Source organism: Vipera berus (assembly GCF_964194415.1).
Source record: "Vipera berus genome assembly, chromosome: 8".
NCBI lineage: Eukaryota > Metazoa > Chordata > Lepidosauria > Squamata > Viperidae > Vipera > Vipera berus.
The window spans coordinates 2,501-20,359 of NC_138211.1; the positions used below are offsets into that span (position 1 = coordinate 2,501).

General features: G+C 44.7%; 1 long non-coding RNA gene across 1 annotated transcript; it reads right to left on the reverse strand.

Moving 5' to 3' along the window:
* Positions 1–4,729: 4,729 nt before the first annotated feature.
* Positions 4,730–7,076, reverse strand: LOC308671274. Its single transcript, XR_014027172.1, has 3 exons — positions 6,696–7,076; positions 5,551–5,689; positions 4,730–4,967 (listed from the first exon to the last, which is right to left on the reverse strand). It is a non-coding gene; the product is annotated as an uncharacterized lncRNA (long non-coding RNA).
* Positions 7,077–17,859: the final 10,783 nt, after the last annotated feature.

Genomic DNA, 17,859 nt, shown 5'->3' on the forward strand with positions numbered 1-17,859 from the left:
GACCCCCATTAACCTTCATTAAAACCCATTAACCCCATTAACCTTCATTAGCCACCATTAACCCCCATAAACCACCATTGACCCCCATAAACCACCATTGACCCCCATTAACTTCATTAACACCCATTAACCTTCATTAACCACCATTAACCTCCATAAACCACCATTGACCCCCATTAACCTTCATTAACCACCATTAACCCCCATAAACCACCATTAACCCCCATAAACCACCATTAACCCCCATAAACCACCATTGACCCCCATTAACTGCACTAACCCCCATTAACCCCCATTAACCCCCATAAACCACCATTGACCCCCATTAACTTCATTAACACCCATTAACCTTCATTAACCACCATTAACCTCCATAAACCACCATTGACCCCATTAACCTTCATTAACCACCATTAAACCCCATAAACCACCATTAACCCCCATTAACTGCACTAACCCCCATTAACCCCCATTAACCCCCATAAACCACCATTGACCCCCATTAACCTTCATTAAAACCCATTAGCCCCATTAACCTGCATTAGCCACCATTAACCCCCATAAACCACCATTGACCCCCATAAACCACCATTCACCCCCATAAACCACCATTGACCCCCATTAACTGCACTAACTCCCATTAACCACCATTAAACTTCAGTAACAACAATTAACCCCCATAAACCACCATTGACCCCCATAAACCACCATTGACCCCCATTAACCTTCATTAACCACCATTAACCCCCATAAACCACCATTAACCCCCATAAACCACCATTGACACCCATTAACCTTCATTAAACACCATTAACCCCCATAAACCACCATTAACCCCCATAAACCACCATTGACCCCCATTAACTGCAGTAACACCCATTAACCACCATTAACCACCATTAACCCCCATAAACCACCATTGACCCCCATTAACCTTCATTAACCACCATTAACCCCCATAAACCACCATTGACACCCATTAACCTTCATTAACCACCATTAAACCCCATAAACCACCATTAACCCCCATAAACCACCATTGACCCCCATTAACCTTCATTAAACACCATTAACCCCCATAAACCACCATTAACCCCCATAAACCACCATTGACCCCCATTAACTGCACTAACACCCATTAACCACCATTAACCCCCATAAACCACCATTGACCCCCATTAACTGCAGTAACACCCATTAACCACCATTAACCACCATTGACCCCCATTAACTTCATTAACAAACATTAACCCCATTAACCTTAATTAACCACCATTAACCCCCTTAAACCACCATTGACCCACATTAACCACAATTAACACCCATTAACCCCCATTAATGCCCATAAACCACCATTGACTCCCATAAACCACTATTAAGTGCATTAACCCCCATTGACTCGCAATTTACTCCATTAAAACCCATTAACCGCCATTAACAACCATTAACCCCCATTGACCACTATTAGTCCTATTAAACCCCATTAACAACAATTGACCATTATTAATCCATTAACTCCCATCAATAACAATTAACCCACATTAAACCCCATTAAGCACAATTGAAGTTGGGGGGGGGGGAATGATTAAGAAGGACGGACCAAAAGGCCCTGGGGGACTGCAAATTTGAACGGACAGGAAGTCCGCCATGCTGAGAACGGAAGTAAGCGGGGATGATAAAAAAGAACGGACCAAAAGGCCCTGGGGGACTGTAAATTTGACGGACAGGAAGTCCCATGATGGGAACGGAAGCTGGAGGGATAATTAAGAAGAACGTACCAATAGGCCCTGGGGGACTGCAAATTTGACGGACAGGAAGTCGGCCATGATGGAAACGGAAGTTAGAGGGATGATAAAGAAGAACGGACCAGCAGGCCCTGGGGGACTGCAAATTTGACGGACAGGAAGTCTTTATGATGGGAACGGAAGTTGGAGGGATAATTAAGAAGGACGTACCAATAGGCCCTGGGGGACTGCAAATTTCAACGGACAGGAAGTCCGCCATGATGGGAACGGAAGTTGGAGGGATAATTAAGAAGAACGTACCAATAGGGCCTGGGGGACTGCAAATTTGACCGGACAGGAAGTCCGCCATCCTGGGAACGGAAGTTAGGGGAATGATTAAGAAGAACGGACCGGAAGTCAGCCATGATGGAAAGGTAATTTTTCACAGGCCCAGGGGGACGGACAGGAAGTGCGCCATGCTCTGTGAAAGGGGACGCTCTGCCCTTTGTTGCTTCGCTTATCGGAGTCCCGATGCTAGGCAAAAGGCCTACGACGTCCTCAATGATAATTCTATGGGACGGAAAACCGTGCCCTCCTGTGGTAAAACCGGGTATTGCGGCCTCCGAAGGAAATAATCCTTTTTAAACGGCGTTTTGAGGTTATTACCTTTCTTTATTATTACCGCCTTATTAACATGAATAGGGGGACGGGTGACCCTTTTACTGAGACACAGGCGCAGAATAAGAGGACCAAATATTGATAAGGTTTGATTAATAGAGAATAATAATCTTAAAACGCCACTTGAAAGGTTGATTTATTTTGGTGGCTGCTACGCCGGCGTATACCACAGGAGGGCACTGTTTTCCGTCCCTTAGCGATAGCGGCGTTGAGGCCTTCGAAAAGGTTTACCGTGGTCTCGGTGATAATGTTATGGGACGGAAAACTGCCATCCTGTCGTCAAAGCGGGAGTTGCGGCCGCGAAAATAAAAAAATAAAAAAATATTTTTAGTAGCGTTTTAAATGGACGGTCTACTAACTTGTTGATCGGACGTGAATTCCGCCGTGCCCGCAAGGTCGCCGCGAAAGGAACTTGGGCGATGACTAAGAAGAAATGACCGCAAGTCGGCCGTGATGGAAAGGTCCTATTTCAAAGAAGTGGAGGACGGCCGATATCGACGAACAGGAAGTGCGTCGGGCACAGAAGGTCTCTCGGAGATTATTCGTGAAGAACGAGCCGGCTGACGCGTAGAATGGTGACGCTTTGGCTGACGCTCTGCGCTTTTTGGGGCTTCTCTTCTCGGTGTCCCGATCTTAGGCGAAAGACCTCTATGTTAATGGTGTGGGACGGAAAACGGTGCCCTCCTGTGGTCAAACGGGGTATTGCTGCCGCCGAAACAAAAAATCCTTTTTAATGGCGTTTTAACTTCTCCTTTTTATTAATGCTTTATTATTACATATGAATATTAACGCCTCGTTATTAATATTAATGTTAAAACGGAACCCGTTTGCTGCAACGCAGGCGAGGAAGAACAAATCCTTCTTCAGAAGCCTTAAAGCGAATTAAGCCTTACGTTGGCCTGTTAATATTAATAATTTTAATAATGTATAATGATTTAAAAATGCCGTTAAAAAGGTTTTTTTTATATTTTTAATGTATTTATTTTTTGACGGAAGGATTCGGAAAGTTATCTTGCTATGCAAAAAACGTTTTGTTGCGTCCTTGTTAATTTCCCAGGAAATTACTGGTTAACGATATGGGAAATAGCGGGTACTAGCAGAATTGCTAAATTTTGAGAAGCGTGGACCTGATCGATAATTGGGATGGAAACGCTGGGGAGCTTACGTAAAACGGGAAGTTGAAGTAAGGTTTCTTTTTAAAAGGAAGGCTTCCTAACGCGTCTTCGTTTAGAATGGTAGATTTGTGACCGTTTGACTATTTTAAATTATTCCGGTTGTGTGTGCGTTCTTACGCGTGTGGGAATGCAAATTCAGACTGACCCTTCCGCACGCAAGCAATTGTCTTTTTCTGAAAATTCCCTGCTTATCTTTAGAATATGAATAAATTAATTTTAATGCTTGGCCGTTGCAGAATGCAGACAAATGCGTCTTCGCCCGATATTGGTTTGTTGTTGCCTTTTCTACAGATCCTCGCCTTTAGGCTTTAATTATATCGATAAAATAAAAATTAAAGTACTCCTGGTTTGATTTTTCAATCTAATTATTTAATGTTATTTTGACTCCTATATATTATACAAAATAGGATTTGGAATGAGACGTCATATTTTACCTTCTTAAGATATATCTATGTGCTATGTAGGCTTACTTTCCACAAATGTACTTTTCTCATTAAAAATGATTTTTTTGTTCCCTAGCGATATGTTCCGTGTTTAATATTTTCAAATGGTTTCTTTGTATGTTTGAGTCGTCCCGAGTCGTGGTTATCCCAAAGATCCTTTTTCCAGACGCGAACGGAATCCCGTTCATTTCTGAAGATGTTTCGCCTCTCGTCTGAAAACCCGCTTCGCCTCTGATTAGATAGTGGGGAATGGAAGGATTTATATTCCCTGCGGACGGCTGGTCCTTTTAGAGTCTCTTCAGATCTTTCCACCGACTCGGTTTCCACAAAGACCGAACCCCATCCTCTCACGCTGGCTCCACAGACTTATTTCTCCATCTACAGCTGCAGCACGTGACTATACATATAACAATATTTTTTTCTCGGTAAATACTAAAACTTTACTTCTCATCAGCTTTCACATAGATTTACAGAGAAGGCAGGAGATGAAAGCAGCAAAAAATGGGTTGAGGAAAGCAGAGCAGATCAAAGCGGAACAAAAGAACCCACCTGCTTGGAGACGAAAAGGCACAGCTGCAGCAAGTCTGCATCCCGGGAGGCAGAAGGGCTTGGCCTCCAGGGCGCAGGCGAGGAGGCCTGCCCGGCAGTAGCGAGGGCGGCAGCTTGCCTGAACGAACAGGTTTCACGCGTTGACCCGAGTGGGAATTTGTGGTTTCCTGAATCGGCCGCACCGGCCTGGTGTACGCCTCGTGTTAAGCCGAGACTGAATGCTGGGGCTACCGTGATCTAGGAAGCCCCTGAAGTCTTCCGTGGATGGTCTGTCGAAGGCTGGTTGAACGAAACTTCCCAAAGCCGACCACGTTGGCGAGGACATGACCGATCGGGCAATAGATGTTTTCCTTCGTCTCTAGGCCGTGTGGGTGAAGCAACTCCTCTTCTACTCCTGTCTGTTAAGAGAAGTGAATTATGAGATCCTCTTGTTTAAATTTTTTGCTTGTGGATTGGAAAGGCAAACTGAGACACCAGAGCCTCAAACTGAAACTGCGGGTGAAAAAAGTCCACTTGGGGAGAATATAGAGTTGCTTAAAAGCTTACAATTTATGTATTGTTTTGTTTTCTTTTTAGCAAAACATCTTTCCTCTTGCTTCCTTCTCGTAGAGGATGGGCTTCCCTGTGGCTCACGAGGCTCTCTGTGACTACAGAGCAGCCCTCTGGCTAACTGCTCTCAGACTGCTTTTCAGTCTATAAGGGTCTCTGTGGATATTCTGCTACTAACTAGCGTAGACAAAATCTGGCAGAGCGTAACAACATTGTGGCGGTATTTTAAAAGTCAAATGTTTGATTTTAAAGAAAGTATCGGCAGGGGCCTGGAAAGTTTGTTACTCCCTCTGTGAAAAACACAGATGCCACATTATATCTCAAGAACAAAATAGATCGTTATAGCGTTGGCAGAGCCAGAAGCGATGGAGAGTGCTGCTGAGAAGATCAGAGCGGACCGTAGGCACGTAACACAAAACACCGGCTCCTTACCTCTAAACTCCAACCTCTCGCTGCCCCCCGTGGCCGAAAGGATAGGGTGGTCACCTTGGCGTTTAACTTTCCAAGGGGCAGGCTGATCAAAGGTCTTCGCAGAAGAGCTCCGTGCCTGCATCAACTGAGCGGCCTAGTTCTAGAAAGTGGGAGCAACAAGTGTTACACAGACTGCTTTTTGCCCAAAAAAGGGCTAAAGACAAATGCAAAACAGCTACTGAAGTTGCCCCTACGCTCGGAAAAACAGTGCTGACTCAATAGGACCCAAAATACTATCAGAAACACCCTGGGTTTTCTTATGCCGCCTGCTTGCTGCGAAGCTACCTGCTTGCCTGTCTCGTGTCCTCCTTTCTGTTTTGGATTCTGCTGCTAAGAGGGCCCTGGAGGTCATTTCTGACTCCCACCCACCCCCGGCCAGAAAGTAAAGCATCGGCCCCTAGGAAAGGCCTTCTCTGCATACCTACCGGACTCTGTGACAGGACCCTGGAGAGCGGCTCTTAACTGAGTTTCCACATGAAACTTAACCTGATGATTAATTTGAACTAATTTCAGTGGCATAATTTTGCTCCGATTTCCACTTTATGATGTGAAATGTGATGATGTGCTTCAACCCAAAAACCTAGAACTAAGGAGAAACTTCCTGACAGAACAATTAACCAGTGGAACAACCTGCCTCCAGAAGTGGTGAATGCTCAAAAACTGGATGCTTTTAAGAAGAGACTGGGCAGCCGTTTATCTAAAATGGTATAGGGTTTCCTGAGCATGGGGGTGGACTAGATGACCACCAGAGTCCCTTCAAACTCTGTGGTTCTGTAAGTTCTGCCTAAGCAGTGGATTGGACTAGATGACCTCCAAGGTCCCTTCCTATTATTATTATTATTATTATTATTATTATTATTATTATTATTATTATTATTATTATTATTATTATTATTATTATTATTATTTATTATTATTATTAAAAAGAAACTATTATTATTATTATTAAAAAGAAACGTACGTACGTACAATCTCCTTAAAGAAATAGCAGGGCAGGTCAAGCAAAACTATTCTTGAATGAAAACATCTTCGTTTGGTGGACGGGGGTCAGCGGGGTACACTTTTAAGAGGAACCTATTAAGACCTTATACAGAGAAGTGCCATACCGCTCGTTCTTCTACATCCGGGAGTGGGGCACTGGGAAAACACCATCAAACGGCTGCCTTGCTTGACAGCCTTCGAGGAGACCCCCGAGACGGGACGGAACGCCATTCCGGACCCGGACGCCAAAATACCTTGAGTGCCGGCCCCGGCTCTAAAAAGGAGCTCCGCGATCTTTGCAGCACAACAGAAGGCGCGGCTGAGCTAACAAGAAGTCCGCCATGGCGAGAAAGTCGCAGCGAAAGGAAGTTGGCCGGGAAGACTAAAAGGAACGGACAGGAAGTCGGCCATTTCGAGGTCTTTGTAAAAGGGGACGCTCTGCGCTTTGTGCCTTCGCTTCTCGGTGTCCCCATCCTAGGCAAAAGGCCTACGACGGCCTCAATATTAATTCTATGGGTTGCGAAACCGTGCCCTCCTGTGGTCAAACCTGGTATTGCGGCCGCCGAAAGAAATAAACCTTTTAAATGGCATTTTAAATCTACAGTCTAACGTTGATCGGATGTGAAGTCCGCCGGGCCCAGAAAGTCGCCGCGAAAGGAAGTTGGAGGATGACTAAGAAGAATGGACCGGAAAACGGCCATCGTGGAAAGGACAGGAAGCCCACCATGAAGATGTCTCTCTCTGAAAGGAAGTTAGGGGAATGATCAAAAAGGACCGGAAGTCAGCCGTCATGGAGGGACCTATTTCAAAAGTCCTGGGGGACGGCCGATATCGACGGACAGGAAGTCAGCCGGGCCGAGAAGTTCTCTCGAAGATTACACGGGAGGAACGAGACGGCGCACATGCGCAGAAGGCCGACGGGAGCGGCTCATCCTTCTCGAGGAAGTATAGAGCGGCAACCCCTTTGCTGGCGCTCTGCGCTTTGGTGCTTCGCTTCTCGGTGTTTCCAACCTAGGCAAAAGGCCTACGGGGGCATCAATACTAATGCTATGGGATGCAAAAGCGTGCCCTCCTGTGGTCAAACCGGGTATTGCGGCCGCCGAAAAAGAAACCTTTTTTAATGGCGTTTAAGGTTATTTTTCTCTATCATTATTAGTAATAACTTCGAAAAGGCCTACGATGGCCTCCATGCTAATGCTATTGAATAGAAAGGTGGTTTTTCAAAGGCCCTGGGAGACGACGGATTTCATCGGACAGGAAGCCCACCATGCCGAAGTCTCTCTCTGAAAGGAAGTTAGGGGAATGATCAAAAACGGAAGGAGCGGAAGTCAGCCGTGATAGATAGGTCCTATTTCAAAAGTCTTGGGGGACTGCCGATATCGACGGACAGGAAGTTCGCCGGGCCGAGAAGGTCTCTCGGACATTACACGGGAGGAACGAGATGTCGCACATTGCAAAAGGCCGAACGGAGCGGCTCGTCCTTTTCGGAGAAGGGTAGAGCGGCGACGCTTTGGCTGACGCTCTGCGCTTTGGTGCTTCGCTTCTCGGTGTCCCGATCCTAGGCAAAAGGCCTACGGGGGCATCGATACTAATGCGATGGGACTGAAAAGCGTGCCCTCCTGTGGTCAAACCGGGTATTGCGACCGCCAAAAAGAAATACACCTTTTAAATAGGATTTTAAGGTTATTATTCTCCATCTTTATTATTAACGCCTTATTAATGTTAATATTGATAATAATGCATTATTGATATTAATAGGGTGACAGATGGCTGAGACACAGGCACAGAATTAAATAGTATTAATAAGGTTCTGTTAATAAAGAATAATCATCTTACAATGCCATTTAAAAGATTTATTCCATTTGGTGGCTGCCGTACCCGCTTGGACCGACGGAGAACACGTTTTTCTGTCCCTTAGAGATAGCACTGAGGCCATCTAAAAGGCGTACTACGATGCCCACGATTGCTAATGCTATGGGACGGGAGACTGTCAAAGCATATATTGCAGCAGCCACCAAAAGAAAGAAACCTTTTAAAGGCTTTTGAAGCAGGATTCCTTCTTCTGTGCCTGTTCTGTACTCCTTGGGGGACTGAAAATAGTGCCGTCCTGTGTTCCAGTCACAATTAATAAACCTTTTTAATGACATTTTAAGGTTATTTTTCTGTATCTTTATTATTAACAACTTATTATTAATAGGGCAACGGGAGGTCCGTTTGCTGCAACACAGGCACAGACGGAGTCCTGCTTCAAAAGCCTTAAACAAAGTTAAGGAGGACTACGATGCCCTATTAATATTATTAAAGTTTAAATAATAAGGAATAACCTTAAAATGCCATTTAAAAGATTTATTTCTTTTGGTGGCTGCCAAAAGAATCTCAGAAGATTTAAGAATAGGGTAATTGTGCATCTCTTGGACTGAGCTACGACCTGAAACCTATACTGATGCTTAATTTGAACTAATTTCAGTGGCATAATGTTGCTCTGAATTTCACTTGATTTAAAAACAAAAGTACTGCTGTTGCAGGCAGGCACCGTTACAGTTATGCTTCTGTATTGTTTTATTTTAAAAGTGTGGACAGCAATTAAGCCTAATGATTTGCAAAATTTGATTTAGAGTTTTACATTTGTTTCTAAGTTATTTTTTATCTAGGCAGCTTTTGTTTCTTCTACCGTCAAAGTTCTTCACAAAAAACACTAACGTTGTAATCTATAAACATTAATGCCATTGAAATCGGTCTTATAATTACACAAGAGGATTGTTCAGAAATCAAAAGTTCGCCAAAGGACATGCCTTCTTATCTTGTCTCTAAATACCTGCAAACTGGGGCCCGTGAGCACCATCCGAAGATTCTGCTGCACGGCCTGGCAGGCACGCCAGAAAGGGCCCTTCCCGGTAGACTGCCGAGCTCTGCTCCTGGGAAGGCCCTTGAAAAGGTCCCTCCTGCTATTTCCCACCAAAACTGCAATATTGAGAGTGGTGGCCGTCGAAACCTCCCACCGTGTTTCCCGCTGCCTCTTGCTCCCAACTCGGCTCCCAACCTTACTCAATTTCCATCCCCGACTCCTTAAAAGGAAAAGCCTTAACCTTGCTGAAACGGCAAAAAAGAAAAAAAAATCCTCAAGGACAACTTATCTGTTTTCCTGAGTTCCTTCTTAACGGCCACGGCAGGGCAGGTCACCCGTCCGGGGGAGGCTCTAGGCTGCAAATCCAGGGAACGTAACCTTCTTTCTCCACTGCCTTTCGGCCTGCAGGCCTTTGTAGGACGGGCCTCTTACCCTTCCTCCTCACCCAAGGGACTGCTACCTCAGTCGGTGCAGCTGTGATTGAGGAAGTTAGCAAAATTGCAAGCTGGACTCTGCAAAGACCCGAGTCTCCTGTTGCCCGCAGAGACCTGCTTTTCATTTCTTTTACCTCTGGGCGGTGGGCGGGCTTCCCCCCACACTGCAACCTGGAGAGGAAAGGGAGGAATCTCCTGTCCTTCCTAACCCTGACTTGCTTTGCGTAAAGTTCTACAAAGTTAGATGGATGGCAAACAAATCAATAAATTCCATGATAAACCTTTAAGGCACCAATATGTTATATACATTTTCAAAATAAATTATATGTATTTTTATATCAATTTATATTTATCATTTCTTCATAAAAAGTACACAATTTATTTCAATTAGAAATTTAATATTCAATGTACATTAATATAGATATCTCAAAGGGTTATCCTTTAGAAACATCAAATATAAACATAAACACCCAGATGCAAACAAAGTCATTACTAAAACCCTAACCCCGTAAACCACCTTTGACCCCCATTAACTTCAATAACACACATTAACCCCCATTAACGTTCATTAACCCCCGTTAACCCCCTTAAACCACCATTGACCCACATTAACTGCATTAACCACAATTAACCCCCATAAACCACCATTAACCCCCATAAACCACCCTTGACCCCCGTTAACTTCATTAAAACCCATTAACCCCCATAAACCACCATTGACCCCCATTAAGTGCATTAACACCCATTAACCCCCAGTAACCTTCATTAACCACCATTAACCCCCTTAAACCACCATTGACCCACATTAACTTCATTAACACCCATTAACCCCCATAAACCACCATTGACCCCCATTAAGTGCATTAACACCCATTAACCCCCAGTAAAGTTCATTAACCCCCAATAACCCCCATAAACCACCATTGACCCCCATTAACTGCACTGACACCTATTAACCCCCATTAACCTTCAGTAACCACCATTAACCCCCATAAACCACCATTGACCCCCATTAACTTCATTAACACCCATTAACCCCCATTAACCTTCATTAGCCACCATTAACCCGCATAAACCACCATTGACCCCCATTAACTTCATTAACACACATTAACCCCCATTAACCTTCATTAACCACCATTAACCCCCTTAAACCACCATTGACCCACATTAACTGCATTAACCGCAATTAACCCCCATTAACACACATTAACTCCCATAAACCACCCTTGACCCCCATTAACTTCATTAACCCCCATAAACCACCATTGACCCCCATTAACTGCACTAACGCCTATTAACCCCCATTAACCTTCATTAACCACCATTAACCCCCATAAACAACCATTGACACCCATTAAGTGCATTAACACCCATTAACCCCCAGTAACCTTCATTAACCCCCATTAACCCCCATAAACCACCATTGACCACCATTAACTGCACTAACACCTATTAACCCCATTAACCTTCATTAACCACCATCAACCCCCATAAACCACCATTAACCCCCATTAACTTCATTAACACCCATTAACCCCCATACACCACCATTGACACCCATTAACTGCACTAACACCCATTAACCAGCATTAAACTTCAGTAACCACAATTAACCCCCATAAACCAACATTGACCCCCTTTAACTTCATTAACACCCATTAACCCCATTAACCTTCATTAACCACCATTAACCCCCATAAACCACCATTGACCCACATTAACTGCATTAACCCCCATTAACCCCCATAAACCAGCATTGACCTCCATTAACTGCACTAACACCCATTAACCACCATTAACCTTCAGTAACCACAATTAACCCCCATAAACCACCACTGACCCCCTTTAACTTCATTAACACCCACATTAACCCCCATTAACCTTCATTAACCACCATTAACCCACATAAACCACCATTGACACCCAGTAACCTTCATTAACGCCCATTAACCCCCATTAACTTCATTAACACCCATTAACCACCATTAACCTTCATTAACCACCATTAACCCCCTTAAACCACCATTGACCCACATTAACTGCATTAACCCCCATAAACCACCATTGACCTCCATTAACTGCACTAACACCCATTAACCACCATTAACCTTCATTAGCCACCATTAACCCCCATTAACCCCCATTGACCCCCATAAACCACCATTGACCCCCATTAACTTCATTAACACCCATTAACCCCCATTAACCTTCATTAGCCACCATTAACCCCCATAAACCACCATTGACCCCCATTAACTTCATTAACACACATTAGCCCCCATTAACCTTCATTAACCACCATTAAACGCCTTAAACCACCATTGACCCACATTAACTGCATTAACGTCAATTAACACCCATTAACCCCCATTAATGCCCATAAACCACCATTGACCCCCATAAACCACCATTAAGTGCATTAACCCCCATTGACTCGCAATTTACTCCATTAAAACCCATTAACCGCCATTAACAACCATTAACCCCCATTGACCACTATTAGTCCTATTAAACCCCATTAACAACAATTGACCATTATTAATCCCATTAACCCCCATTAATAACAATTAACCGACATGAAACCCCATTAAGCACAATTGAAGTTGGAGGGGGGAATGATTAAGAACGGACCAAAAGGCCCTGGGGGACTGCAAATTTCAACGGACAGGAAGTCCGCCATGCTAAGAACGGAAGTAAGCGGGGATGATAAAAATGAACGGACAAAAAAGCCCTGGGGGACTGCAAATTTGACGGACAGGAAGTCCCCATGATGGAAACGGAAGCTGGAGGGATAATTAAGAAGGACGTACCAATAGGCCCTGGGGGACTGCAAATTTCACCGGACAGGAAGTCGGCCATGATGGAAACGGAAGTTAGCGGGATGATAAAAAAGGACGGACCAGAAGGCCCTGGGGGACTGCAAATTTCAACGGACAGGAAGTCGGCCATGATGGAAACGGAAGTTAGCGGGATGATAAAAAAGAACGGACCAGAAGGCCCTGGGGGACTGCAAATTTGACAGACAGGAAGTCCCATGATGGGAACGGAAGCTGGAGGGATAATTAAGAAGGACGTACCAATAGGCCCTGGGGGACTGCAAATTTCAACGGACAGGAAGTCGGCCATGATGGAAACGGAAGTTAGCGGGATGATAAAAAAGGACGGACCAGAAGGCCCTGGGGGACTGCAAATTTCAACGGACAGGAAGTCGGCCATGATGGAAACGGAAGTTAGCGGGATGATAAAAAAGAACGGACCAGAAGGCCCTGGGGGACTGCAAATTTGCCGGACAGGAAGTCCCCATGATGGGAACGGAAGTGGGAGGAATAATTAAGGACGTACCAATAGGCCCTGGGGGACTGCAAATTTCAACGGACAGGAAGTCCGCCATGATGGAAACGGAAGTTAGGGGGATGATAAAAAAGAACGGAACGGAAGTCAGCCATGATGGAAAGGTAATTTTTCCATGTCACTGCACGTTTTTTTTGTTCGTCAGAAAAGTTCATTTCTAACTGTACATTTCCCCTGTTCTCTGCACCTGTTGTGATAACTTATCTGGTAACCATAGTGAATCCCATATGACTAGCTATGTTATGGTTTCAGTCTGTTTACTGTGCATGTCTAGAGAAAGTTCTGAGTTGTTATCTGTATTGTTTTCTTCACTTTGCTGTTACTGTCTGTTACGTTAGGATGTAGTGAGCTAGCTCTGTATAATATATATTTAGTTTTTATATTTTTTGTAAGTAAAAGGTATTTAGTAAGATTATGCGTCGTGTTTTTCTTGCCTTCCTGCATGCACATCATGCATTCTCTGAAGCACGGTCCGTCGCCCTCTACAAAGGTGATTTTTACCTTGACATTTTGGTATCGAGGATGGTTTGATTTATGTTTTTGGAGATGCATGTTTCTGCGGCTGTTATCAGTTAGTTAGTGCTAGTGAGGCAGCGGTGATTAACTGCTGAAACATGTCAGGAAGGAAGCCACGGCTGAAACGGGAGGCCAGGAGCTTGTCTGTTGGGCATCTCCCTTCGACCTTAAGAACTCCGATAGCTTCGGCCACACGCCTTGGAGAAGACGCACCTGCTCCTGTCTACGATGCAAGGTCAGTCACTCCTTTTTCTACTTTTCCAAGCTCCCTGGCAGCTGTTTTTGAAAATGTTCACACTCCAGGGGCTCAAGATGAATTTCAAAGGCTTGGAGTGAAACCTAAAGTTCAGCCGAAGAAAATTCCTTCTGCTCCTTCAAGCCCCAAGCAAACTATGCGAGATAGGGCTATGCAAGGGTACTGTGAACAAATTGGGGTTTTTGAAAGGCGTTTGCAGCAGGCAAAGAAATATGTGTCAATGGTTCAGCAATATGAGAGGAATTATGAGCATGAACCGGCCATATTGCCACACCCACAAGGAGAAGCCATATTGCCTCCTTCTTCCCCAAAGCCTAAGTCACGCCCATCATTGAGTGTCATGCAAGACGAATGGGAACCGGAGGCTCCTATGTCACATGATCATGGGCTGTCTCAAAGGACATACAGAGCCACAGTGATGCCTGAAGCAAATGTTATAGCACCATCTACTGGTGAAGCTGCATTAAGACATGAATTGGAGCTCTCACTCTCGCAATTGTCTATGGAGGAGTCTTTGCTCAGAGATACAAGATTTCTGCCGTTATCTGAGGCTCCAGCCCCTGATGGTGCTAGGATTCCTGTTACTGTTGCTTCTCCTGTTAATATTGCTTCTATGCAAGCCCCTCTACCTGGCAGAACACAGCCATATTTAACCCACATGCAATTGCCACCGGGTTCTTATATGCGAAGGCCAGTGTCATCTGCAGATTATGCTACTGCACCAGCCCCAGCGCCAGCGCCTCCTGCTGGCCAGGGTAGAATAGCAGCTCAAAGACAGTCACAGCCAGCACCAAGACTACCGGCAGCTTCAATGCAACTGCCGCATGTCCAGGCACAGGCACAGACGCCACTGGTGCCCCCTGCAGGTTATGGTCGGATTACACAACCTGCACAGCCAGTACCTCAGTTGTATATTCCTCATCAAACACCTTCCATTGTACCACTGGCTGGTGATTCAAAATTAAAGAAGTCAGGACAGAATTACAGGGCATGGGTCAGTGAGATTGGACTTTTGCTACGCAGAGAAGGTACTCACATGATGGTGTTTAATCCTCCTGCCCAGCCATGGACTCCTGACATATGGGACTTGGATAATAGAGCATGCACAACATTATTGATGTCAATGGACATTGAATTGCAGCTCACGTTTTCACAAGATGCAACTGCCCAACAAATTTGGACTCAGTTAGAGGCATGTTATCGGCCTACATCAATTGAGTCTACATGTTTACTTTTGTCTGAGTTCCATGGTTCCAGATTAAAACCTGGTGAACATATTGGAGCACATTTGACTAAAATGAAAGGTATTAGAAAAGAACTGGGTGAAAAAGGCTATCCTATTGATGATTTTCAAATGATCAGCATTATCATCAATTCTTTGAATCATGAGTGGAAAGATGCTATTTCCAAGATCAATCAAGTGCCTATTGCTCAACGCACAGTGGATCATGTATGCAGAATTTTAGCCGAAGAAGAGGCACTTATGCAAGCTGCGCCACATTTAAGGGAACCACCTGCATCAAGAGCTTCAGCGAGGCGTGCCTTCCGTGGAAGGACCTACGTTCCAAGAATGCCAAGATGCTACATCTGCAATTGTGTGGGACATGCCACCCGGGATTGTCCCCAACGAGTTCCAGCGCCCGTCACATACCAGCCCAGAGGAACAGATTCCAGAGGAGGCAGAGGTAGAGGCAGACGACAAGGTCGTGGTCGTGGTTCCAGGCGTGATTCACAAGCTCCACTTGTCACATTGGTTGTGACCAACGATCCACAGCCTCAACCAGAGTACGACAGACGACTTCTTTGGACTTTGGACAGTGGAGCAGCATTACATGTTACCTACAGAAAAGAGCTTTACACAGAGATGCACGAGCCTGAACCTGAACTTCGTGAACTTTACTCTTTTTCCAATCATCCTGTTCAGGTCATGGGAAAAGGAACTGTTTATATTGAAGAGCTCGGTGCTCTCATTCCAAATGTTTACTACGTTCCGTCTGCCAGTAGTAATTTGCTTAGTCAGAGTCATTTGTCTAGGTTTTCTCATTTTCAGGTCCACCATCTTGAAAAAGCAAGTTATATAGTCAAAGACGGAGATATTGTTGCTGAAACCATGTTGATTGGTGGTGTTTATTACTTAAAACCAAAGCCTAAGCAGCAAGAGCAGGCAAGTATACACGTTCCAAAGAGCACAGGCCCAGAGAGAGACGTCCCAGAGAGAGATCCTGTTGCTACTCCAAAGGTTCCTAATAATGATAAAAAGACAAAAAAGACACAGGTTGCTCACAGCAAGCCTGAGGTTCCTACTAAAAATGCTAATGTTGAGAATTCACTAACAGGTAAACCTTTGCATTCCAGGTGTATCCATAAGTGGCACAGAAGATTGGGTCATGCCAGTTTCCGTGTTCTGAAGAAGATGCCAGAGTTCGCAAGAGGTTTGGATCTAAAGGGGTGTAAGGTGTTTTTGGACTGTGCTGTCTGCAAGAAAGCCAAATCCAAGGCAGCAGCAATTCCAAAACGCGCTACACGCCTGTCAACACGCATTTTTGATTTGGTACACACTGACATAGTTGGTCCTTTTGCACCAACACTTGGTGGTAAAAGATATTTCTTGACAATCGTTGACAATTATTCTAGATATGGATATGTATATCCTATGAAAGAAAAATCTGAGACCTTTCAGATCTTTAAAGACTTTGCTAGTCTTGTCTATACCCAATTCGAGGTCAACATTGCCAGAATCCAGAGTGATCGTGGTGCTGAATTCATGTCTCAGCGTTTCCAGGACTGGATGCGTGAGAATGGGATAGTACATCAGACATCCGCTCCTTATACTCCAGCTGAAAATGGGGTGGCAGAACGCAGAAATGGGGTTTTGCAAACCATGATGCGTTGCCTTCTTGAAGATGCTAACCTCAGTCTTCCATACTGGGGTGAAGCTATCAAATATGCTAACCATATCATCAACCGTACTTGGAGTAGTGTGATAAATCAGACCCCTTATTTCATGTTGTATGGACACAAGCCTGATCTCTCACATCTCCATATTTTTGGTTCCTATGCTATGGTGAATATTCCTTTAGCCCAAAGAAAGAAAGGGGGTCCTGCAGCAAAAAGGATGAGATTTATGGGCATTGATGATAATTCAAAATGGAGCAAATACATTGACTCTCATCATGTTATTGTGGTTTCACAATCTGCTACTTTTGAGGAAGATGCTGACTGGTCCAGGATTCATTCTAATGATCCTGGAGTTTATTTTCCTAGAGATGATGTTGCTGACGCCACGCAACCTGATGATCAAGATTCACAGGCGAATGTTCCTTCCACGAGTTCTTCTCAACCTACTGTTCCGTCTTCGCAAGCTGCTGATGTTGCTGCTGGCGACGATGATGAAGACGAGGACGACACGGAAGAAGAATGGACGGTTGGCCCGAGACGTTCCAAGAGGACCACAAAGGGAATCCCTCCAAAACGGTATTCGTGGCAAGTAACAAAAACACCTGTACCTTTGATTTGTAATGTTACACTTCCACCTGAGAAGTTCACACAGATCAAACATCTTCCTGAATCAGAACAAGATAAATGGTTTGAGGCAATGCAGGCTGAAATGGACAGTCTAAAGAAACTTCAAGTGTTTACGCCTGCAAGCCCTCCAGCAAACAAGAAAGTTATTGGTACTCGATGGGTCTACAGGATCAAAAAGAAGCCGAATGGTGAGTCGTTGTACAAGGCCAGACTCGTAGCCCAGGGTTTCGCTCAACGTTATCCTGAGGACTATACAAATACATACTCACCCACGGTGCGAACTGAAAGTGTGAAAATTGCTTTAGCCACTGCAACTATCCTTGGCCTGGAAGTTTTCCAGTTTGACGTTGAAACAGCTT